General features: G+C 36.0%; 1 long non-coding RNA gene across 1 annotated transcript in view; it reads right to left on the bottom strand.

Moving 5' to 3' along the window:
- Window positions 1-10,856: 10,856 nt before the first annotated feature.
- The window catches only part of LOC118170143, a 189,069-nt gene continuing 172,698 nt past the window's right edge, over window positions 10,857-27,227 (bottom strand). The window contains exons 8-9 of the long non-coding RNA XR_004752515.1: window positions 25,543-25,693; window positions 10,857-10,992 (exon numbers count right to left, since the gene is read on the bottom strand). This is a non-coding gene — a long non-coding RNA (uncharacterized LOC118170143). The remainder of the gene's footprint in view (window positions 10,993-25,542; window positions 25,694-27,227) is intronic.

The following is a 27,227-nucleotide window of genomic DNA, read 5'->3' as shown; positions in this document are numbered from 1 at the left end:
AACCTGAAAATCAGCATTGTTAAAGTCCGTATCATGCATCCGAGTGCTTGGACATGAAACAAACTTCAATCTGAGTAGAGTCCTATGGAGCAATTGCAGTTGAGAATGAGAAACAGCAACAAAACCTGATGTAATCTCTGAGATTCTTAGAAACCATAGGTATTAAGAGCATCTTTTTCTTTCTTTGTTAATATGTTTGCACACAGATACTAATTCCCCAACATAACTACTGCTGTTTGCTTAGGCAAAAATCTAAATATGAAGGAAAAAAATCCAGTTGTTTTATACGAGGGTATTTTTCTTTTTCTTTCTTTCTTTTTTTTTTTTTTTTTTTTTTTTTTTTGGTAGCAGAACTCTATGAGTCTGCAGCAGTTTATTGCTTTTCTGTCTCAAGATTTTTTGAGGCAGGCTGTCAAATTACATTGGCTCTTCACTCGCTTCAATCACAAAGAGCTCATTGATTTCACTGTCTGCAGGCTGGTGGAGATCAAGTCTTTATCCGCCACTTTTTAATTTTTTTTCTTCTTTCAACTCAACATTATAGTAAAGGATATACAGAAGGTTTCTTGAAACTTCCCATAACGTGTAAGAGGATCCCATTAGTATTGCTGAATACATTGGCCCTTCTGAATCTTTATCAATGCCTTTTAGAATTGATGGAGAACTTAACAACACTATAAAAACTGCTCTCATATTAACTATACTAATCTCTCCTACATTTACTTAATAGATTGAATTTTAAAACTGAGAAAAAGTTGAAACACAACACAGGAACCATGATTTTTGAGCAAAAATATTTAGCACTGTGGTACACAACAGTAATAAACATTTCTATGACTACAGGACAAATAGAAGAATTTAAGCACAGGCATATGCTCCTAACCGCTGAGTACACCTGGAAAGCGTGACAACCACAAGTCAATACGTAACAAAGAAGTTTTCCCCATAAGATTCAAAGTACTGGTGGGGAAGTGCATGCAGGAACCCAAGAAATATGTGTAATTTAATTACATGTGGACAGTATACAGCAATATAAGATCTTCCTCATTCATACTCCGATTTTTTTTTTAAAGAACAAGCATTCATTAAATAATAGTCTTTGCGCTCCCATTATGGTTTAATACAAAAATATTATACTGTTGAAATATGAAAAAAACTATTTCTTGTGTACTGTGTTTCTTGTTACTTTAACAAACAAACAAAAACAAAAACAAAAACAAACTAATTTGGGTTTGGTCAGTATAAACAGGAAGAGTGACAAAATTGGGTAATAATGATGCTTTAGGAAGCAGGCTATTAAATGAGTGATGATTAAACTTCAAGCAACAAAAAGATAAGTGACTGATCATGCAGTATTGCAGTTATTTCAAAATGCAAATACATAGGTGACACACTTGGCCCTTTGGCTACACAATCCAGATCATAACTACTTAAATGCCATGTAAATCCAGACCAGAGCCAAATTACATGTAAATTTTTGCCCAGGTTTGATTCAAATATGAATAATTGCAGGTCTGTGAGCCTGAATATGATGTTGGGCAAAACAAAGGAACAGCTAACTTAGAATTTGAATACAATTAATAAATTAAAGACAAATGACTGAATCTATGGAAAACATGTTCCTGGAGCTTGTGGGGATTTGGGCTCTAGTGCCATGTTGCAACCAAGAAGGTTACAGTACTGTGTTTAAACAGAGCACTGCATGCATGTAAGTGCATGCTTTATTTTTTGCTTTATTTAGTACAGGTTGACTAGCACACCAGAATTTTGAATTTGCATCCAACACAAAGATGATAGGAATGACTGTAGAGTCAGATGAAACATTCATTCAGCCTAGCAGCCAAACTTTAAGGATAGCCATTTGTGGAGGCTCTTAAGAATTATATGAGCCTGGGATGGAGTGATGATTTCCCTGTATCTGAGCTTCCAGCAGCTCCCAAGCTGACAATTCCCTCCCCATGTTTTATGATTTTGCAACTCTCCATCATTTATCTAATCACATTTTGAGCCTGTCACAACTTTTTGAATCTAAAAAACTCTGTGGCTCCATGTTTCTCAATGTAATCATGCATAACATGAAAAAGTTCCTCTTTTCATTTGATATAAACTGCCTGCCTGATCATTTTATTTCATGTGCCTCGGTTTGTGTCTTTTGAATAGTGAATAATCATTCCCTCAAGACTTCCCCCATGTCATTCAGGATTGTATAGATCTTTATAATAACCATTGACAGTCATTTCTTTTCTAAGCTATAGTCTTAGTTATTTCATTTCCTCTGCATATAGATGAAGTTCTGTACTTCTGACTGTTGCTGTCTCTGTTTTTCTAGGTTACTACTCCCTCTTCTGAAATGAAGTGACCCAACTTGTAGCTTATACTCAAATGTGAGTTCCTCAGAATTGTACGGAGCAGTATAATGATGCTCTATCTCATTCTTCTCAATATTTCCTAACACCTTTACTTTCCTGCCCACCACCCAAGACCAACTTATTGTCTATAGGTAACTACAGATGGGTTTACAATTCTCTTTCAACAACAACATATTTAGAACCTACAGTGATAAGAAAGTTTGCTTGTTTTCCCTCTGCACATGGCATTTTATTGATCAACAAGTGAATTTAATCTGCCGATTAGTTGGCACTGAGAGACTGTTGAGACTCTTCAGTTTCTACGCTCTTAACTCCCTACTTTGCTGTTCATCCCTTTTTGCTCATGCAAGAGAATGCTAAAGAGCAACCACCCCAGCACCTCATTGAAAAAAACAGGCCATTCCTTATTCTTTGCTTTCTAACTTTGAACTAGTTACTGTTTTCTAGCAATACCTTTTCTTTCATCTCTGGTGGGTTAGTTTCTTAATAGTCATTGGTAAGGCTTTGCTGTGCTTAAAGGAGAATTCTGAAACTGAAGCTGGTGCAAAGCAGAGCTATGGAACTAATGAAGAGCTGTAAGTGCATATGCCATAGTTGGGGTCAAAATACTCAAGGATGATACTAAAAAGAAGAGTTTACTGCAATTAAATGTACCTTCTTTAAAAAAAAAAAAAAAAAATCACTACTTAATCTAAAAATACAAGCTGTGTTGGATGTTGAAACATTTTAGACTAGGAATACAGTGCCTTATTTTTAAATGGTGAAGACAAGTAAGTATTCAAACAAATAACCAGCAGCAATGCTGGATTCTCTACCACGAACAATATTTTTCAAAGGTATATTTTATTCAAAATAAAATTATTTATTGCAACTTCTATTTTATGACATAAAGAAAATTATTTTAAACTTTTCTAAACTGTTCTAATGGTATCTTCTGAGCTCAGTCTAAAATCTCCTTTATGCTGTGCTACTTTATGAATTTCTTTTTTTAGGTCCAGTTCCTGGAAAATGTACAAACTACATGGCACAGCTATTAGCTTACTAAAACAGGTAATAGTTTTCTCTCTCTAATCCCATCTAAAGAAATGTGCTATATTGTAAAGTTTCACACTTTACAACCAGCATACCACTCAAGACTGTTCTTATGTAAACACTTTGGTTTAAAGTATTTAACTGCCACCAAATTTCTTCCTTCCTTGTATCCTTTGTCTGGACATCTTGTGTCATAACAAGATATCCATATACAAAGTAGCAGCTGTCCCGTTTTGACTTAAACTTCACGCTAAACTGCTATAGAGAGCCTACAACGGATGCAGAATATAACAGCTATTTAAGAGAGCTATAGATGTCTGCTCTCATCTCCTTGAGTGATGCTGATATAACACCTTTATTCTAAAATTGCTGTGAGGATTTCCCATGTGGCAAAAGGCAGCCAGCAAAGACAATGAGTGGGCTCACTGCTTTCAGCCTTATGGTTATACAATTATCTGTCTGTCTAGAACTGTCTGAGATGAAAACTGTAAGTCTATCCAATGCAATAACAACTTGCATAATAATTTATTCCATGATCAAATGTCATATTTATGTTCTAGAGAGCTCTCGCTTGTTCTGATTCAGCTTTTGCATGTGATCTCAGTGTGTACATACATCTATTGTCCTTGCTCCAAGCTCCATTAACAAAAAGAAAGCCTATTTATTTGGAATGCAGTAGCTACATTTTTATTTTTTTTCCCTGAGGTGCTGAAAAAATGTACCCAAGCACATCACAAGTAATGCTCGTAATTTGTAGTTTACCGTCTGCACTGCTGACAGTTTAGAGAACAAATAATGAAGTGTGAGGGGTGTGCTGATCACTGCAGACCTGGTTATGTTACATTTCAAGAGATGTGCAACAGACTCACAGGCATCCACCACTATTCAACAGCTTATTAATCAGCAGTCCTGCAGGTCTCTTGTCTTCTTTGCTATTCCACTCTGCTAGAAGCTATGTTTACACAAGACCTCGAAGGGAAATTGTTTCTAGGAAAGATACAAATACCTGCCTGCTCCCTTTTCTGGCTGTAGAATGTGCTCCAGATGGGATTCTCTAGATAAATTGATGTTATTTTTCTCAAAAACAAGAAATGTGGGATACCACTTAACCAGATCTTTCTCTCGAGTTCACTTGGGGTCCAGCATGAGATCACCCTAAAAGGATAAAACAAAACCAAGAGGCATTTTCAACTGGGTGAGGAAGTGAAATTTCAGTGGAATTGACTTGTCAAGACTTAGTGAAGAACCAAGGATTTAGACTATTGTATTTTATTGATAACATTGTTCTCCAAAAGTTTTTTTGTTGTTGTTAGTGAGGTATAGACCATGTTTGAAACTAATTGTAATCTAAAAATAAGAGACAACAGTAATTAGATCAAATAGAATACAGTGAACAGCAGTGGTCGGGCCATCGTAAGGTGTCTCATTAAAATAATACTCTCTGCTAAATATCTTTTGAACATCCAAAATTTTCACTGTCACAGCTATGATATATCACTCTAGAAACAGTTGTTTAAAAAGACCTGTTTCCACATAAAGCATTTGGAACACTCATTTCTCATGCCTTCAGGAAAGCTCACACTGTGAGGCTACGTTTCATGGTTCTGACATACACAACAAGAACTCCAGACAAGACTGGCACTTCGGTGAAAACTGAAAGCATAGAAACAAACGGTTCTCAGCCACAAGGGAGGACCTTGCTAAGAATGTAGGCCTGTTTGCAAAGCATTGCACAGGGACCACCAACAGCACTTCTTAAGAAAGCATTTAACACACTATGAACACTTAACTTGTTAACTCTCCCATTTGCAAAGTAATATTTTAAAAAATCTTTAAAGAACTGCCTTTGCACTACAAATAGTTCATTTGCATGCATTAGAAATTGTGCTGCTGGTTGAGTTACAGAACTAAGTCTGTGTTCGGCTTTTCATGTATCATCTCTTTCAAAAGAGAGGGACTGTAGGCTGTGGTGGGATACAGGGGCTGTTGTGAACAAGTAGGAATTTCACTGTGAGAAAAATTATTGGACAGGCAACATGACAGGGAGTCAGTGCCTCATTTACATGTGGTTTTCCAGCTCCTTTTTTTTTTTTTTTTTTTTTTTTTTTAACGAACCCATCCATTTTGCATCCTCAATTTCATATTTTTAAAAAAATGAGTAATAGGCCTTTAAAAAAAAAAAAAAAAAAAACTACCAGTAAATATATTAGAAACCTTTGGTGGGTGAAAGTTGTGGTATATGAAAGTGGGAATCAATTACTTTATATAGATATATATGTGTATTATTTGTGAGACATCTGTGCTCAGCACTCCCAACTGAAATCAAAGCTCTGTCACTTCTGATTCTTTAAAGCTGCACAGATGTCACAATCAGGTATATAATGACTAAAGTACACAATGAATAAATGAATATAATGTATAAAGTACACAAAATGGCCATACTTTCCAGCCAGCAGAGAGCAAGGGTAGCAAGGCACTACAGGCAGTTTAACACCATGTGAACAAAATATTAACACTTTTTTTTTTTTTGCCCTAAGATCAAAACAGGGGTGATGAAAAATAGAATATGAAGGAGGGTAAGGGAATTCCCTACACAAATGAATACACCTACACTGGTTGTTTTTCATTTCATTGACATTTCAAAATTCATCAGATGAAATTCTGCCCGTAGAAGGACTATTAACTTGCTATCCATGCAATTGCTACCAGAACAAACTACAAATAAACAAAAAATGATGAAAACCTACCACAAACAAACAATAGTGTTCCTATTTATTATACCAACATTTTTCAGACTAGTAATGGAAAGTGTTAGATCAAGTCTCTGATTACATGGACAGAATTAATAACTCTTATTTAAATTCAGATTATGCTCTTCCTATCACAATTAATATCCAATTGGTTTTCTAAGACATTTTAACCTCTTTCTTCCACTTCTACGTTTAGATCATTGGCAGCTTTATCATTCTGTACCTGCTGATGAAATAAGAATTGATACTATCTTTGGATGTTTGATGTTAAACGAACAACATTTCCAATGTGCTCTTGCAGCAAACACAAACAAACTATTGCTATCTGATTACCCACCTGATGAACTCCCTCCCTTTTGTCCTTTTGACTATTCACCAAAGCACTATTTGAACTGGTTTTGCTGTATTTCCTACAATTGAATGACTACCCTCAGAATTTTCTTTCCTCTTCGGTCAAGAAGAATGCAAAAAATGTGTCACGTGGAAAGGCCATCAGATAATCCAGGTGCATTTGCACAGTCTGCTCCACAAATGCTGAAATCTATTTCCAAGCTTATGCCTTGCAATTTTTGTCTCCTTTCAGGAAAGCTTCTCCTCACCTCTAGCTTCTTACAGCCTTCCACAGCTATGTATAAACACCAGATACAATAAAGGAACATATACAAACTGGAAACTACATATACAGCATCACTGTGGTAAACAGATGTTTTTTTGTGGCCCAAAGTCCACTCTTGATGGATCTTCAGAACAGGAAGAAGCAAGGAGTTTAAGCAGCCCGTCAGCCCTGCCATCACTACCCAGAGGGCGCAACTTCTGCAGGTAGAAAGCAGCCATCAGGAAAGGGATAGAGTGGTGGAGCAAAACATATCCACTTGCCATAAGTTTTATCCTAGCCTAGTTTGCCGCACACAAGAAGTTAATTTAATTTATCAATGCCCTACTTTCATGAGGCAGAAGAGGCTACTCGAGTTCAGTATGGATTGCTGGAACAGACAGCAGTGGCACCTTCTAAATTCATTGCTAACTAATGCAATACAGTGATGCCACGGCGCACTTCACACGAAACAAGAGAAAACCTTCCAAAGGGCAAAACACTGCAGAGCGTCCCAAATTATCATTCCCTGTCAGTACTTGTTATAACTGAATACACAGCTTGGGCAGGAGAATGCTATTTTCAGCAGGCTTTATCAAAAGTCAGGAAAGCCTCATTTCAACAAGAAACATCATCTGTCAGTGCAGAAAAGAGGATGAATGATAACCTTTCTTTAAAAACTGCCAAGGAGTGATTCAACATTCATCAACTCACTTCATTCTCATTAGCAAAATTTAAATATCCAGTTTAGCAACCTTTCACTTTGCCTTTTTGGATGATGGTATGTTGCTAAACTCATTTTATAGAGAATAATCAGTAATAATACTCCTCTTCTTTCTGTGAAATCATGAGATGATTCATGAAATAATTTCCATTTCATCTGGAACATTTTCCCTTCTACAGTACCTGTGGAATCAACCCAATTGTCTGTCTTTTTCAGAAATCATTAGCTCTCTAGTGCAAAGCATCTCTTAAGATGCTTTTATTACTTCTGAAAGCCCTGCCTCCTAATAGACTGAATGTAATTGAGCACAGATGCTATTTGCAATGAATAGACAATCCAAACTTCCAAACAATTGCACAGCATTGAGTTACACTGAGAGCACAAATAAGCTTGTTATTGTTTTTAATTTTTATCCATTGGGCTTGAAATTGCAGCCATATGAAAACATTATGCAACCTTCTAAGCACATAGACCCCAGTCAGTCTCTCTGTTGCCTGAATTAGAAAAGCAAAGAAAGCATTATATCTTATACAAGTACAAAGACTTTATGATCTTCATCTTATTTGCCTTGAAAAACCTCCCGCAGACTTCAATGGGATTTAGATTAGACCTTCCATGAATTACAGAAACAAGATCCCTTCTTTGTATACAGCATGAGTTCTGTAACGAGAAGCTAATTCATATTGTGATATTTTAAAAAAGTAGTTGGTATTTAAATGAAATATTTCTAAAGATCATTGCACTTGATATCAATCAATATGATTACTGACATCAGAAATATGTCATTTCCATAGTACAATGGATTAGTGTTCTCAGAACAACACACGAGTCATATTTGTAGTACTAAAGAACAAAGAAAAATCTTAAGAAAATGCTGTAAATAGAAAAAAAAAAAATCAAAGGCTGACCTTTTATGATCATCCAATAGCTTAGATATTGATTCCAAGTTCATCTGAAACAACAAGAAATCAAGTTTGGAAGGAGGTAAGATTGGGGGCATGCTTCCTCTTGGCATTTCAGAATTATATCTTTCTTCTTATCCAGAAAGGAGAATATTCACTATTTATATATTTCATCAGAGTAAAAAATACCTAGTTTTTTCAATTGCAGCAGAACCTCAAAGAAACTTACAGTTTTGATCTCCAACTCTCATGTTTTGAGCATTCTCATAGAAATTACTTGTTGAAAACATATATTTCACTCAAGTGAAATGGGTTTCTGCAGCTATGTCATACAAAGATTTCACAGTTTACAAGTACATCTGGAAGAATCATTGGTGCTAGGAAGATGCACTAGACTTATAGAAAATACCTCACAGCTGCTCAATTTCTGGTAACCACACATCCTGGCTTTTGTTGCAGGTCTCTAAAATTGATATTAAAGCACTTAGTTCACTAATTCCTTTCTTCTAGACACAAGTGAGAATTAAAAGTAGGACCTGTTAAATGGCTAATACTTGCTAAAATTATTACTAATCTGGTTTTCTTTTTTTTTCTTTTCATATTTTTTTCCATCTTACCTAGAATGTGTCAGAAGAACTTTGCATGAACTGTGAATACACAACCTAGGGTTTACAAATTGCATTGAACTGGCCATGTGAATCTGCAAGCAAAAAGCACCAGTACAAAACCAAAGGTCATTGAGTACTTTTTGTTTGTGTGCACATTTGTTTTCTCAAGCCTCAAATGTCATCCTCAGTGGGTTGGGGATACAAGTGCTAACATTCAGCTTCTGTTGCTGTGACTTGCCTACGGAGCCACAGTCAAGCCACATTTGTCCCTTACATGTGCCTCGAAGATGAAGAAGCGAACATGAAAACAAAAACAAAAACCCAAAGGAAATTACACACGGGTTTGCAAGACAATGCCTCTCTATTCAGGACAAGGTTTTCTTTAGCTGTATTCTCACTGATATTTCTCTTTTGAAAAGGGAAAGATGAAAAGTAAATGGCAAGGGTGCCTACCAATCACTGTATAGAGGTATCACATTTGTAATACCTACCCTTTGCTGTTATAGCATATTTCTTATTTTACATACATGCAAATACCTTCTTAAAGCATAACTGTTGATGAAAAATAGATAGTGAACTTCTAAAACTTCCACTTCTGCCACATTTTTGTCATTAAAAACATGAAAAAATAAGTAAAATTCACAACAAAAACGTTTCTATAATACTTTATCAGGAAAGAAATCTAGCAATGTTCTTAGCACCTTCATTTATTTATTAACTTATTCTGCTTTTGCCTCCTGCCAAACTTGACGCCTGCTTTTAAACTCCACTTAGGGTATTTTTTGCCACTTTTCCCCTTATCCATTTTCATGTGACAATGTGTCAGTCATTTGGTATTATGGGAATGCTCCCAGCTGATGGAAACTTAATAAGCACCTATGGTGGTGAGCATCTTCCCAGATGGGGATTCACTTCAATCCAAGTTCATCTCCAAACATCATACTTGTATTTGCAAACTTGGATAAATCTGTTCAGTCTGACTTTATCCCAGCTAAGTCTTAACACCTGACTGAGCTTCTAAAATTTAGGAGCATTGGTCTCTTCCTGGTCAATGCACAGAGGCAGACATGTCCAAAAGGTAACTGAGGCATTAACAGGGTTCTATCACCTCTGGAGGTACCTATTATTATTCACAAATACTCTGAAGTTGACCTGGGTGATTAGGGCGTTCTGACCAGGCAATTGCACATATTTCAGCACCAGCTTTAAACATATGCTCTTTCTGTCCTGTGTAAATATTCTTAGGTAAAGTGCCTATGTTTTATTTGCCATGCAATGCACATAGTGTCACAATTTTCAGCACAGGGATGCTGTTTGGTGGGCTGCAGGCACTTGTGGTGAGACTTAAAGGCACTGATACATGTTTGAGTTTTAAGATGTCCTTAGGCTCTTAATGCAGCAGAAATTAAGAGTTCAGGCACCTCTTTGCATCTGTAAACAATTTTAGAAGAACTGCAGAAAGCTTAAAGCAGAATGATTAAGAGCAATAGCATAAGCACTGACTAACTGATTTGTACCCACACAGCAAGAACAGCGCATTCAAGAAAATGAAAATGCAAAAGCTTAATACAGGCCCTGGATCCTAATGTGTGCTCTGTCACAGGAGCGTTAACATCTAATCAGCTATTTAAATTAAAATGTCTAAGCATCAAAAATATCTAAGTGCCTTAAAGCAAGAGCATTTAGCCAGAAAATGCTGAAGTACACATCAAAGAATATTTCTAGATGAAGGGTATGAACTCAAGGGCCTAAAGGTGGAAAAAACAAAACAAAACAAAACAAAAAAACAGCTCTGAGCATTTAGTTTTCAAAGCTGAAACACACAGAGTTGATATATATGAGATGTTAAAGGGGTATAAGGTAGGCTCTAACACGTAACAGAGGAATGATGGCCACAGGTGCAAGAGCTTCTGCTATTTTTATGATTATACTAGAAGCAGGAATCGATATATGAATGAAGCAGGAAGTATTTGTGAATACAGTAAGGACTCACTGAATAGGTCCTCTCTTTAATCCTGTAAAACTGAGCAAAAATGTTCTGCTATTAAACCAAATTATCTTAAGAAACAAAATTAGTAGGAAAGGTTTATATCATGGCCTAAAAAAAAAACTACTAGCATTCAAGTATTCCTCGAGGTATATTCAACTTTTCTAAAGAAGGGTTCGGAGTGTAGTAATAAAGTCAGGTTGAGGTCTAAATAAAATACCTGAAATCAAAATTACTTTTTATTCCCTGATTGGAAAAGAATCTCACTGAGACAAATAGGCCAGAAAAATGACTTGTGTTTTAGCTATGTAATTTTAAGGTTACAAACATAATAGCAAGCTCAGTTAGAGAAGAACAGAGGAAAATGTAGTGCTGTAAGGGAAGTATTGTATGACCACAAGACTGCCAAATAGAATATCATTATCATCCAGGATTTTTCCTGCAACCATGGAAAATATGCCTATTCAGCCTGCTGAAGTGAGGACTGACAATGCTCTCATCTCAAGCAGAAGTAATGCTGAATATCTGCCAACATAAAAGGCAGCACTTCAAAACTGAAGGCAGCTAGGACTCAGTGTCAAAGAAAGTGAGTGATTTTTTATGAGACTGAAACATAGACTTAGCCTACGGGACACAGGAAGAGATGAAAATTGTTTCTATGAAAAGCAAGATCATGACAACTGAATGAATCTCAGTAACAGAGAACACAGTTTGGCATGTACAAATCTGGGCAAAGAATCTATTTTCTCTTGTTTATCCTATATAGTTAGAAAAACTTTCTCATATAATAAGAAATATATCCAAAATCTTTCTAATGCCCTTCTCAGCCACTAAAAAAATAAAACAAACAACAACAACAACAAAAATGAATTATGTGAAATCCCTTTTAACCTGGAATATTATATATGACTTGCAAGATTCAGCAGCAAAGTTTGCTAAAACCGCTGCCCGTGCACAGTACTCAGCTTTTGCCTGAAACTCAGATGATTAAGTCATAGTAAGAGTGGGCAGCACAGCACCAGTACAGATTATCTCTATTCACTTTCACTTAAACTAGTCTAGTCCAGTGGTCATCTTAGAGAGACCGTATTATTCATAGAAAATCATAAGCAGACACTTGTAAAAATTTCCCCCACTATGGCTAGAGAAGACCCTAGCATCTCTCAAAGGCAGCAGCATGTACTGTATGCTGCTAAGAGAAGGTCAGGAGCTCGGAAATAAGGTTATAGAATGAAGGTAGGCTGTGGGGCATAGAAGTCTCGCAAAACAAGATGACCGGTCACAGGCACCACTCATGATTTTAAATATCCTCTGAATCAAGAATGGAATGAATCACTACCAAACATGCCCATTCCATCGAACAGTCCAGTTTTTACTTTTTTTCTTTTTTAAAAAAATTTTATTTTTTAAGAGGGAGGTGAAGAAATTGTTAAAAGCAGCTTGGACAAAGCAATTTCTTTCTAGATGCTGTCTAAATCTAAGCTCTGACAGCAAACCTTCACCAGCTTTGGACAGACAAAAAGGCAAGCACTCATCCAGACTTAATCTAAGCCAGGAAGGAGAAACAACTGTAAAACAAGCTTTTCAAGATCAGTCTGTGCATCATTCTGGTGAAAAAGTTAAGCCAGAAGAGCTGGACGTATATGAGGTGTGTCAAGAGCTGTCTGCCCCCAGGACACCATGAAATCCTTCTGGACTCTTGGTATCCAAAGAGCATTCCACTGATATTTGAACTGTATGGAAATATCAGGACAGTTTTCTTGTGAAGTGCCATGCAGTGCAAGAGCTCTTTTCTTTTTTCTAATGATATTCTGAAAGAAAAGAGGCCAAGAAGGATTTCCTTTTTTGAGGAACACCAGGAGAGTCTACAGAACTGAGGGCCCAAGAGTGTGAAAGGTAAGGTAAGAGAGCACAACTCTTCCCATCTGAGATTAAAAAATAATAATAATAATAATAATTTTAAAAAAATCCTCATAGCTTTAAAAATATATATTTCACTTTGTAAAATAGGAATAATAAAGGGTTTGACACTGAGTCAAACAGTTGACCAAAGTGACACAGGACAGAGCTATATTCTGCCCTTTCCCTCATTTCCTGTCTATTCAGGTGAACTTTCCCCTTCTTTCTCTTTGTTGTATGATTAATATAAAGCAGCATGTTTCTTGCAGCAACTAAGTAGATCAGTTTCTTGTGAACAGAAGAGCTGCTTTAAAAAGGCCAGTATCAGTTCTGAAAATACGAGTTAGACACCTGAGTAACTTATAAATCTTTGCTGAGAATTTCACCCTTATTCTACCACGTGCCTCACTTCCCCATCTGCAGTCTGGAGATAAGAGCTTTTCAATGTTGCTGCTGCTAGCATCTTGGGAATAAGAGTTAGAGAAAAAAAGACACAGCAACAGCAAGCACTCAAGCTGGCATAATGGCAGTGCTGCACTGATAGCATACTTTTTCATATACTGTGGAAAAATGCTACCACTCATCTTATCAATTCAAGTACACTGATTCACACCAACCTACAATTTGGCCTCCCGTGGTTTGTTTGACATAGACCTTATGGAGATCTATATATAAAATCATATAAAATAACTAGAGTACATCCCTGCCTGTATCAGAATTCCTGTACCATAAGCAAAATAAAATGAATATTTTTATGTTATGAGAGTTTTCTTAATGGAATAACAGGCACATATATAGATAATGATAGATAATGGGATCACTTGTAAGACAAGTCTGAAAAAGAGTTGATCTCCAACTTCATTTTCCAATGAAGAAAAGCTGATGCTGACTTCTGTGTTTACCTTTGGAAAAGCCTCTGTCCAGGCCAATGGGGAAAAAAAAAAAAAAAAAAAAATCCACGGGCAAAAAGATAGCTAAAATCTTATTCTGAACCTGAAAGCAAAGTGTTTCTGTCAGGTGTTGAATGAAACCATTGGGCTAGCTCTAAACTGGGATAAACTACTGTAAAGGGAAAAACATCTTGAACTTAGGAGCACTTTCTAATAAGCTGTGGTTATTTCAAACCACACTGACAGACTTACTGCTGCTATCAAAAACCAATGAAGACTGAACCTCAGAAGGTTTGGAGGTTTCAGATGACCCCCACACACAAACACATGCCCCTGAATTGAGAGAAGTACATTGTGATCTTCTGTGGATGCATCAGTAAAGCATTTCACTGTGAAAAACAAAAATACGCTTTGGCCACTGTTGTATAAATTTTAAATTGCATTCACTAATCCTTGATTGTTAAAGCCAAGATAACTAAAAATTTTATCTTCTTTTATATTACCTTCATTTTTAACGTGTTCAAAATATGGTTAGCAATGTCGTAGTGTTTAACTCCTAACGCCTCAGTTACAAAATGAGAAACCCCACTGGAACAGCAAGGATTTTGCACTTATTTTTAACTGTTAATTTCACATCACCTTAGGCAGAATTTCTGTCACTAATTGGTCCAGTAGCAGAAAAGAATTTTTATGATTCTTCTCCAAACAATTGGAGCAGTTACAGAGGCGACCCGTTTGTCACAAGCCAAGCTCTGTCACAAAATGGCGGCTAAACACCTCAGAGAGAAAATGGCTGCCGGCCGGAGGCCTGCCTGGCAGCAGGCCTGGGCACCTCGGCCTTGGGTCTGGGAGTCTGGCATGGCCCTGACGTGCAGCTGAGCACTTGTGTGGCACTGCCTGAACATACCAAGGTTAAAGACTAAATGAGAAACTGAGGGACCACTTCTCTCCCAAGAAAGTGGGAGTAGACATGTGAAATAAGATTCATTTCAAACGAATAAAGGAAAACAAGAAACACCACACATTGTCTGAAGAAGATACAGAAACTAACAGCAGCCTTTGGTTGTCTACATGGCAGTCTCCTATGGTCTCTTACATCACAGTGACATGAAAAGGGCTTTTTTTTGTTTTAATTTTTTGGGGGGGGGGACATTTCTTGACACATTCCTGGGGTGGTCAGCCTCTGATGACTTTTTTTTTTTTTTTTTTCCTTTTGGTACCTAGTCTCTTTGGAGATCACCTTCAGACATCCCATCCCAGGATCTGTTTGATGCATTAGAGTAACAGTAATTTTATGGATATGTAGATATGTACATGATTTGTCATAAGTACAGTATTGATAAGTATAATTTAGCATAAGTCTTTGCTTTACTAGTGTTTAGTTTGCAATCCATAAATAATTTTACCACCATAGCATTATTGATTTCTCTGTTTAGCCTGTAATTATGCCTAAACCATGTCTGTGGCTATATTCCTGATTTTCACACCTCAGATTGCTTTCCTACTAGCTCTAATTGCTTCTACTATTAATTGGTGCTATATCTTTAATGCCTCTTACATTGCATTATATATATATATGTTTCTTGGTGATATGCAATAACTTTATAAGTATATATTCAATTTATTAATCTTATTAATCATAGTGTTCTTACTAGTGCTGATTTGTAATAAACAGAAATCTTTAGTAACAAATCCCCCACGTCCTCATTTCACAAAATCCCACAAACTCACTGCTGCAATTGCAATATGCCCACAAGTCGGACAATTTTTCCCCCCTTTTTGGATCATGACACCTGTTACAGTGGGAAAACCCAGGGTCTATGACCAGGACCAGACTGTTTGAATACTCCTCCAACATATGTGTAACTAGCAAGATGAGAAGATATGTTGGTGTATCCTTTGCTCTGGCAGAGTCCTTGCATGCCCTCAGATTTTGCCCTTTTGTCTTGCCCCTATTGTCTCACCTGGTAGGAAGCAAGCACCTGCTTCACTTACACAACATTTTCTGTATAGGTTTCTAAAATAAGTATCATGAGGGTATCACATTTAGCATCAATTGGTGCTGCTGAAGTATTTGCACAATGTTTGGCCACATCATTTTGTCAATTAGTGTGCTGATGTCATGAAACACGAGCACTGCAGGGAAGCATTGCTATCCCATGCTAATTGATCACAACCTAGAAGAAGGAAGGCTCTCATCAGTTGGAGGGCATGATCACTCCAGTGTGGAAGACATTGGAGGCAAAGGCATAACAATTTGCTGATGCACTGGCTCTTAATGAGCAGAGCAAGCAGAAAAAAATAAAGAGCCAAAAAATAAAAAAGACACTTTGAAGCTGTAAGACCAGAGCAGCAGATTCGCTAATGGGAGTTTTTGTTCTGTTTCTAAGCAAGAAAGCAGAAGGTAGTTAAGATCCAGCTACTCTTTTAAGCTCAGACTTTCATGCTAAGAATACCACAAGTATTTATAATGAGATTTAGTGCATTCCAGAATTTTGCAAACAAAATGTGCTGATACAATTTATGTAAATCACACTTAAAATGTTAATCTGGGTAAGACATATCCTCTGCTGCTTTCCTTCCTCTATCACATGATATTTTAGACTGTGCTTTAGTCTGTAGATTTTTTTTTTCCACTCCCTGAAATTCAGTGAAGAAGCAGAATCAATGCTCCAATATCATTCCCTGGAGACAGCCAGTCCATGACCAGAGATACATTAAATGACCTAAATATAGGTACAGGAATAACACATAAGTGTGAGTTACAGGAAGACAAGCTACTCAGAAAGTGTACTAAAATATTCTAGTATAGGAGAATACAAATGGTTAATTAAATGTTGCAATACCATGTTGCCTCTGTGAAACCCCTCTGGCATCCTTGTAACAATAAAGTTTGCGCAGCTGGCAAACTTTAAAACAGCAATCACAAAAACCATTTAGAAAGTTTCAGAAATTGTAAATAGCATTAAAGACTAAATATTAATTATAACAAGTATCATTCAAACATCTTATAGGACTCCAAAGTACTAATGAACTCTGTTAAGAGCAAGAATCAGGTTTACCAATTAGACTACTGGATTATACATTAGACAAGCTTCAGTTTGTTGGAGCTTTCTGTATAATGAGGTTATTTTGCCTCTTGATACAATAAATCTAATTTTACTTGTTTATTATAACATCCTATTAAACTGCTATATTGAACATTAGAGACACATTTTGCAACTTCTCAATGTCCCAGCTAATTAAATAAAAAAAAAAAAAAAAAAAAAAGTTGTTTTTAGAAGTGCTTCTCTATAGCATTATTATTTTTAATTCATTCATTAGGAAAAAAAATAGTTTTGTTTTGTTTTGTTTTGTTTTGTTTTTAGCTGTAGTTTTGACTTCAGCTACAATAAGATTATGTATATATATCTTTGTCAGCTTCAGAGCCTGGATTTTTTATTCTGATTAATTCAGAGCTTTTTAGTCTAAAATCCCGAAGTCTTGAATATTATCAATTCACAAAACAGTAATTACCACAGACTTTTCTTTTGCTTCTGTGTCTGGTAATGCTACTCAAAGAGTATACCACTTCAGGGCACTTTGATTTAGATTGAAATGAAAATTATACATGAAAACTAAGGAGTGAGAATAGCAGGATGAGGTGGTGAGAAGATGAGGGGAGGAGAGAGGAGGGGAGAGGGGAGGAGAGGGGAGAAAGTTTCTTTGCACACACAAGGTAGGGACAATCATGTTTTATTTGGAAAAAATAAGTGAAGGCTGAGGATGATAATGATGTAGTTTTTTAAGCCAGTAGTAACTATACATGTTCTGAGGTTTCAAACTCACAGCGCTTGGATTAAAAAGAATAAGAAGAACAAAACTAATTTTTTAAATAAAAAAATCTAAAACCTCATCTGAGTGTTCAATCAACTGAGCAAAACCAGAAGAGTAGTCTTCCACCCTATATTTCCATTGATTGGCTTAGCTTTCAGGCAGTATGTGAAAAAACACAGACTTCTGTTCTGGCTCCAGGGAAAATATTCAATTCCAGATTCTAACTACTAACAACAGAAATTTTGGCTTCGTTTTCTAGTCATGATTGGATTTGCAGATGACACAAACATCTACACCTCTAAGAATAATGCAAGTTTTATGTTAAATAAACATCATAAAATGATGAGGATTTTTACTTCTGACACTATTGTTTGACAGATCAGAACAAGCTAAATATGCATATTTGTATATATGTATATATTTGTATATATGTATGCATAACATAGGTGACTTGATTAGTGTTTATGCTTTTTTCAATAGTGCTCATCACTTAGTAAAATAATAAATGCTCCATCAGCAATTGTGTTTCCTTAGTACCTTCTTGCTTATTCAGATCTGTTCCTACTGAAATCAGCTGCAAACTGTGACTGGAGTGCAGCCTAGCCAGCCACAGGCTTCAAAGAAGCTAAAGCTTCCTAACAGTTTAACAGTTTTTTCTTCCAAACAGCTTCTTAACAGTAAAATTATTCCTCTAAATTTTAAACTTTCCTTGCAGCAAGGAAGAAAACTATTTTTGTATGAACTGTACTGACACTGTTGTTCTGCAGCCTTCAGTTTCAAACTGACCATCTCTCCCCACTGTCTTCTGAGGCACTTGTAGTTTTAAGTGTTTCAGTAAGCTTCCCCTCAGCCTGGTAGCTTTAAACTTTTGCTAAAGGAGCTTAATCAGAAGCCTTAAAACCTCCTGACTATAGACTTTCTTTTTTAATAAAACTCAAAAGACCAAAAAGACCACATATGAGAACTCTGGAAAACTACACCTAAGCAATCATTTTTAATTTTTCTGTAAGAAACCTTGCTGCATGCAAAAAGCAGTTTCCAATAATGTTCACAAACACTGCAGAAAATTTTAATTTTTACTTTTCATTATCATAAAACTTTTTACAAAATATATACATTTTTACTTTAAAATTTATGGATGTGGAATGCTAGTTTTACTACCCAATATGAACACATTACAATACAAATAGTGGCATGTGGGTAACACTATATATCGCTACACAAGCCTTGAAGATGTTTCCAAGTGAGCTTTAGAAACCATATAAAAGCAAAGGGCTAAACAAAACATGACAAAAGGTTAACTTGTGAAAAATTACAGACATTCTAGTATAAATATCAGTTTATGCAACTTGATTTTCTTTGAGTATCTATGTCAGAAAAAGCATGGAATACTGTTTTATTCTTTTACTTTCAATAAATACAGTGAGAACTCAAGCATTTAGGTGATTTTCTTTGTTTCCACTTGCTTTAACCAAAGGCAAACATATGAAGCCAAATACTACGAAAACAATGCTGTCAGTGGCAATAGTTAATGTTAATGCAGAAATGGTGATTATTACCATGTCACTACCTAAGGTGTCTTACAGCCCAAGCAGCAGAACAATTGGTGTGGGAATATGCTACCCTATTTTTTTGTTTGTTTGCTTTGCATGTACACGTACACCATTATCTTAATAAAATTGGTCTATAGATCAAAATGCTCCCAGATATGCTGGTGGCCCAGCGCCCAATGAGCAGACATTACCATCAGCCTTCGCAGACAGAAAGGCAGTGCCACTTGTCCCCAGAGCAGGAGGGGTGTGGGATGCCAGTGCAAACCTATTCCTAACAGGGTTTTAATGTAAGAATCTGTGCTCAGAGCTCATTCTTTTATAGCTCTAGGTCATTTCTTTATAATTTTCTTCTTCATCACCTCTCCTAAATCATAGTTGAGCAATTCTGCTGCACACCATGAACCCATGGAAGTGTCATTCTACTTTTTACAACCTTCTAGAGTGAAGAAAAAGCTTGACATGAAGATGAATTTTTCTTTCAACTCATGATCACTGAAACAGAAAGGAACTGTGGAGAGCTCCTGGATAAAAAGGCTGATGCTTTCTCACTGGTATTTGTCCATGCAAATTGTCTCTGTAGTGAGGATAAACCACAGATGAGTACCAGCCACCGAAGTTCATGAGGCTACTTGAACTCCCCTCTTTGTAGAAAGTTGTAATCCAGCATTCACAAGCTTGAAAACATGACTTCTCTATCCCACAAGTCTGTTACAAGCATTCTGCCAGCTGCAAAACCATCTTCTGTAAACTTTCTTTAGCCCCAACTTCTAAGCAATAGCCCCCAAAATTAATTTTGGAGGTTTTCAAGCATCTCCCTCAGACTGTCTAGCCTGCACTGGCAATACAATAATGAGGAATTTCTCCTAAGTAACATAGGAACAAATGGGTTTCAACCAGTGAGGAAAGCTGCAGAGTTCCCTGTTGTTTGCCATTGCTACTTTCAGATCCTTGATTTTTTTCCTTACAATTTGATTTATTCATTCTATTTCTCTGTGTCATGTTTCTACAAGCCTCATTACATGGCTTTTGAAAAAAAAAATACTGCAGCTGAATTTTTGTTGTCTGAAAAATGAGAATGCTTCTGGTATTAAATCTGAATAGTTCAAGGTTTGTTAGATAGTGAAGTCATTATGTTAAAAAAAAAAAAAAAAAGGATATGTTAGGGAATTTTCCTTGGAAATAGAAATAGATAAAAGTAATTAAATGATTTGACCTTTAGGTTTCTGATCTTTCGTTTCCTTCTCAAAGGACTGACTTAAAAATAAAAACTTTAATGCTGACTGAAGTAAGGATGATTACAGTTTTATAATCTGGGCTACTCTTTTGTATCTGTTTTTGAAGTGCTTTTGAAGCACTTTTTGAAGCCTACATCCAAGGTGAAGTTTGTGCTGTAGAACTAAATTTTATATTCTTGAATTCTTGATATCTTTTTGTGTGTGAGAAAATTAATAACATTAATTTTGTTATTTTCCTTATTCTGAACTGCAAGCTAAGGATGCAGTGCATCGTACGTATCTATGTACACTCATAAATGTACAACAGGTCTGTTTTTATTTAAGCTGGATCAATGCATGTGTGCGTACATCAGCAGCTGCCCTATCACATGGTTAAATCTCTAAGCCTGTTATCTAGTGGCCAACTCCTATACTGGATTTACATATAACAGATTTCAAAACCTCTTTCCAGGAGCAAAACTAGAAAAAAAAAAAAAAAAAAAAAAAAAAAAAAACTGTAATCTAATTTACTATTCTGCTTGCCATTCAGCTGATTCTAGACTCTGCTACTTAGGTGCTGAGGGCAAGACGGAGAAGTTGAACCCTAACATGGTCTTCATTTTACAATTCATCTGCTTCTAATTTGGAGAAATCCAGGATTTTTTGGTGCCTATTTAGCTATTTTCTTTACCTTTATGGATCCTGTATTAACAGAGACAATTGACCCCATTAGTTAAATGCGGGCTCAGAGTAAAACCAAAATATAATCTATCCCTATAATAAACCTCTGCGTAAAAATGCTCAGCATTAAAGTTAGTGGTAACAACACACTCCTGTTCAATCCTGATGTTAAATACATGAACATGTACATGTAAACAAACAAATGTATGTATGAAAAAAGGATATCTGAGGATTTTATACATTATTTGATTACCTATGTGCATACTAGCTACATTAGAACTTAAGGTCCATACTACAATAAACCATTGCTGTTTCTTTCTGCCTCGGATGAATGAATACATACTTTATTATGTATCTCTCTCTCTTTTATTTATTTTCTTTTTCATTCTGGAGATTTGACCTTGGTTTTGTGTAATTACAAAGTTCTACCAGGTTAAGAAATGTCTTTTCCTTCAAAACACCATATGAGATCTCATTAGCTACAAGGAGAAAATGTTCTCTATTCCTTTATTATAGCAGCTCCACATACCTGTTTCAGCATTAGCAGAGCTGAAATTAGTCAAAATCCTGGATTCTGTATTCCTCTCAACCTTTTTTTAATCAGAGGGAATGAAAGAGAGCTATGTCCAGGAGGGCAAACCAGTATGTCAGAAATCTGTGCTAGAAATCTGTCACCAGAACTGCAGGCTTTGCTGTGAACAGCACAGCAGTCAGCAGCGTGGGCAGCCAAAGGAGCAGGCAAGGTCATTCAAGGAGCTGCCACCACAGACTAGAAGCTGCTAGAAAAATATGGAAGTTGTAGCAACTACATTTCAATAACACAGAGGTCATGATATAAGCTGTTACAAGCCACCAGGACTGCTACTCCATCCTAGCTTAGTTTCAATAACAAAGTAATTCAAGAGAAGATCTGTGCATTTGTTTTTCTGCAAATGGAGCAGAAGCTGCTCATTCATCTAAGGTTAAAATGCTGAGTTTTATTTTATATTAAATTACCCAGAGTCAGAAGGCCATGATCTCAGCCACTGCAATAGCAAAATTAAAGTTATTTCTCATGGCATCCTTATCTTGCTAATAAAAACAGGACCTCCTTTGAGAATGAAGTGTGTGAGAATACAAAATGCATTTTTGGCTTGAGAGCAAATAAACAAATTGATACTTCTAAGAGAAATAGATTTGGGGACATTGTGATGAAGTTCTCTGTTTGCAGTCCTGTACATATACTGTAGACACGAGTAAAGGGCATGTGTATGAGCTATTTTTCTTCCATGGCATAAATCAAGCAGCACCACCAGAGCTGGGAACCCTCCCGGTCACAAGAGATGAATGTAAGCGACTCAGCAGATGTGCTTTCCAAAGAAAAATTCGCCGGCGGAATTTGACCTTAAAATCATGTGGCACTGTATCCACCAAGACCTCATGCTGCTTAAGGATGTTGTAGGGAAAATGAGGGAAGAGAGAAAATTACCCCCTAGACACTATTTACCCGTTTGTTTACACAAGTTCTGTCTCAAAAGCCTTATGATAAGGCACCTAATTCAGACTTTTCCAGTACAGGCAAGTGTTTTCAGTGACCTAAGATCAGGTGAGTCCTACATGGCATTACCTTTATGTAACTCCAGTAAGGTAAAGCCTATTCGTGTTTTATATCTGCCACATATAGCATTAGATGATATGGAAAAAGTTGCAGGGAAGGTGGGCAAAAATATTCCCATTGGCACTTTCTAAAACATGGGTATAACTTGTTGAATGCTACTTCTGTCTTCAGAGAGGAAGCAGTCCAGAGATGTTTGTAATTATCTGTTCAGTTCAGTAGTGGGGCTGAGCTAGCCCAAGGGATGCAGTTGAACTCTGAATGGGTTTTAGAGGCCAGAACTGTAATAAACTTTGGGCTTACTGGATAAGAAGGCTGAAATGAAAGCCGCATATACTTGATCTTACTGAGGACAGTAATTGTGTTTGTTGCTCCCTTATGGTATAGAATCTTTAATCCTCTTCCTGTTTGTAAATTATTTTTCCTTGAATTCATTCAGATACAAGGTCCTTATCAGCCTACATAGACACAGATTAACTGAGCAGAACAGCAGCCATGGGAACACACAAATAATTCAAATAATTTTTGCCTGAACAGATAGATGCTAACTCCAAAATTCTTTAAAATCATCTCTCTCTTTTTTTTTTTTTTTTACGTTCAAATAACTCTGGAATTGTTATCAATGGAGAGAGAGCATTTCTCACCACTCTGCAATGTTTAGCAGTCCTGTCATACCTACAGATCACCAACCCACAGCTGTGTTGGTACCACACTTGTTGCATTACCGCCATGTACTTTTTTGCTTGTCTTCAACTCCACCTATACAAGAGGGTTTATGCCCAACAGATTTCAGGCATGGAATGCATTATGCTTTTTGAGCTGTAATTCTCCCTAGTAAAATTCATATAGAGATTTCAAATAATCTGATCAGACAGAAGCTAAGGTGAGACAACTTTACCAAGTGTCTGTAGCAACCAAAGAGTCCCTGTAGGACCATTGATGGCTGTTGAGCTAAAATGATAAATCAACTTAAAATGGGATAACTTGTTTTTAAAAATAAGTCAGAAAATACACTTCCCCAAATTAAGGCAGGTAGCAAATGTTCTCACTTCATCATTTCTCTTCCCTCGCTGTTTTAATTTCAAGTAATTGTGCTACTCAATTTGTAAGGGGAGGAAAGCTGTACCCTTACTGAGCCCTTACTTCAAAGAGTATTACTTGCAGTAAAAGGCACCATACCTTCTTATGAAAGGAAGGAAGGTGCTACACTGTCACCTGAAGGAAATTAAGTTGAAACTACAGAAAAATGTAATGCATAGCAATACATCTTAGTTCTTGTCTGACTCCAGTGGAGCTTCACTGATTTAGAACCATTGAGCATCTGCCTTAAGTTCTCAATGTTGCTGAAGTAATTATTAGAGCTCTTAAGGACATAACATTTTGTTTGTTTGTTTTTAAATGTCTGTTTGAATAGCATTTTCTACTTTTGAAGTCTTTTTTTAATCATTCAAAAATTAAAAAGTATCTAATAATTAGGCATAATTTGGGAGGAAAGTGAGTAAAAATAATTTGTAAAAAAATCCTAATCATCACTGACCAAAGTAAATGATGCTGTACAAATAGTTTTGGAAAAAAAAAAAAAAAAAAAGAGAGAGAGAAAATGGAAACATAAGAAAATGAGAAGACTGCAAGAGAAAAACTGCAAAACAAATTATTGTGTTTGTAATTAACAGATTTTAATGCTGAGACTTACAACCATGGCCTTTTCAGGGCAGTCTTGTGATGACCAGTAATAATCAAGTACTAACGGTCTGTATTTCTTAATAAAATGGATGTGCAGTAATTAAATCACTACCTCAAACGTTTATTTTTCTTTCTAATTATTGATAGCATCAGTGTGATGATAGTTGGTGATAAACAAGTCTAACTCACCACTGTAAATTTCGATTAGGAAAATTATTTTATCATAAATGGATAAATGAAAAATTACATAATACAAAGCCAACCAAGAAAATTTCCAAAACATAACATCTAATTTCAATGAATAAATGTCACTAACCAGTACTTACTTTTTAATTTAATAGTATATTCTGCTAATAATTTAATATTTTCTCAATTTATCAACCATGTATATTCCTTAGTATAGATTGTGATATTACCCGCACTCACAATACCAAATTACAGTCGCACTAAGTGTAACTTAGTATGAAGAGGGATATTTGTGGCACAAAAATGACTTACAAATATTTACTCAGCTTCATCAGATAGAAACTGTTTACCTATTGTCAGCCTCATGACCCTGAGCAGATTGTTGCCTAGCAATGCTAAAGTACATCAAAAATAACAAATGTTTTAAGCTCTTTTAAGCACTACCACAGAAGTATAGAGAATAAAAATCTGGTCTCCAAAACAGTTTTCTTGATAAAGAGAATACTTAGGAACTTAAGTCTCACAGAAGTTGTAGAGTTGTTTCACCCAACCATTAAAAAAAAAATAAAAATCGTATAGTTCACAGGTATTACAAGATCATTTCACTCATTTCTTCGAATTCACTTGTGTGCTCTGACATCAAAAGCTCAAATGTTTTTGTTGACATCTTAAGACTGATAAGTAGAGAAGGCTTTCACTGAAAAAAGGATTGGGGATGAAGGGCCAGATGGAAGGTAACACAGAAAGCAGAGAGGAAGAAACTATCTAGGGAAAGGCCAAAATAATAGAAACAAGAAATGCAAGAAGACTAGATGACAAGCACGCCTTCTGTATCCCACTTAAAACAAGTATGAGCATCTGGATTAAAAAATAAATAAATAAAAATTACCTAACAAAGACAGAAAAATAACCTGAAATAGGACCTTTGTAAAGATAACCCAAATAACAGTTTGTATAAGCTTATAACCACTCTCAGATTTAACTATTACTTTTTTTTTAACCATTGAACTAAGCAGAAAATGCTTTGCAAAACTATAAAGTATTTTATTTATTTTCACTTACTGTTTGCTGACATCAATTCACGAGCTCTGTTTCTGAAAGTATTTGTTGAAAGTCATGGTTGTATTCTTGAGATGCATTAAAATGAGAGGAAGAAACAGAGAGCAAGGAAATGTTTTCTCCCCCATTTCTTTTTTCTCGCTCAACTCAGTACCTGATAAAAATAATAATAATAAAACACCTATCATGTATGTAATTTTCTTTAAAAAGATAATAATTAAATGATTGTGTCATCCTTTTTTTTTTTTTTTTTTTCCTTTGCACTATACATGTACTTTGAAATGCTTTCCATCTGACAAACATTTCAGATGAATGACCTTATTTAGCAAATCATGGTCCTGCAGTTCACAATACCCGATTCCATCATTCATAAATATATGTCTGCAAAGGGAAAACAACCACTGGAATTACAGAATCAAGACTTTATATAGCCCGGATACATTCTCAGACATTGGCATACCCTAAAAAATGATTTAGCAGTTCTGGAGTTAATGGGTAGATGTGCAGCAGCCATCTACTCACCAGTCTGAATGAAACGGACTGTACAATTACACAGGGTAATGATCTGCTGCTTCAGAAAACCAAAAAGCATCACCTGAGGTACAGACAAACATGCTTTGTAGAATGATCTTTAAGTTTTTCCATTAATTCAGTGTTCAGAAATTAATGGATTGATGCCCTTGGGAGCTGAATGTCTTCATTTGCCCTTATATATTCACTTTTAAATAATGAATTTAGTCAGAGCGAGCATCACCATTAGGAGCACGGAGGTTTAGAAGCATCAGGAGGCCCCAGTGATGAGCGATTACTAGGGTATGATAAGGCTGTCTCAAGGTCTCTACTTAGTCTTACAAGGAAGCAACATTACTCCAGAATGCCTCAGAAAATGAGAAAATAATATAAAATAAATATTACACGTGTTATCAGTAGTTATTACCTCTACAAAGACTCACAATATAGAGCAGAACTCTTCTACTGACAAAAGCATTTGTCTTGCTTTTGCTTCACAAGACTAGAAAAGGCAAAGATAACAATTTCCTTGATTTAGCATAATAATGTGACCGTTTCTTTCATTTCATTTTGGAAATGGATTCTCTTTTCATTTTGGAAATGGATTCTCTTTTTCCATTGAGTGGCTAGCATAGCTACCATCTTCCCTTTTGCAGAAATGGAAACATAGAGCCAGTGAATGTACACAAAGAAGCATACCAGTCATGGACTCAAGTGGAAGAAAAGCAAAATGATGCTGTTAGAGGTTACATAATTGAGTGGATACACATGGTTTGGAAGAACAGGCTTCAAAAGATGAGAGACTTGCTTTTAAAAGTAGATATCTTTCACATCTCAGAGAACTGGACCTGGAGAATTTCAATCTCTTAAAGATCCAAATTCAATAATTTATTAGAGCAATGTTTTTTGCCTTTTTTGTTTGTTTTCTTCTTCTTCACATACCATTAATCACAACTGAAATTAATCAACTTCATTTTTTTCCCTTGACAGTTTGTCAGGGTAGCTTGGAGATCAAGCTTTCAAATTAGTTAGTTTTTGAATTAACCTTATATTTCTGTTTCTTTACAGAAGAGGTGAATGAATAAGAAGCAACCTGTATCTTTGTGGCAACTTAAAAACTGAAATATATATGCACCTATATCTTTGAAAATTTTAATTTTGACATCTATGTAAATAAA

Source organism: Oxyura jamaicensis, chromosome 7, assembly GCF_011077185.1.
Source record: "Oxyura jamaicensis isolate SHBP4307 breed ruddy duck chromosome 7, BPBGC_Ojam_1.0, whole genome shotgun sequence".
NCBI lineage: Eukaryota > Metazoa > Chordata > Aves > Anseriformes > Anatidae > Oxyura > Oxyura jamaicensis.
The sequence above is the reverse complement of the archived record's forward strand: the minus strand, read 5'-3'. Positions and strand labels throughout refer to the sequence as shown.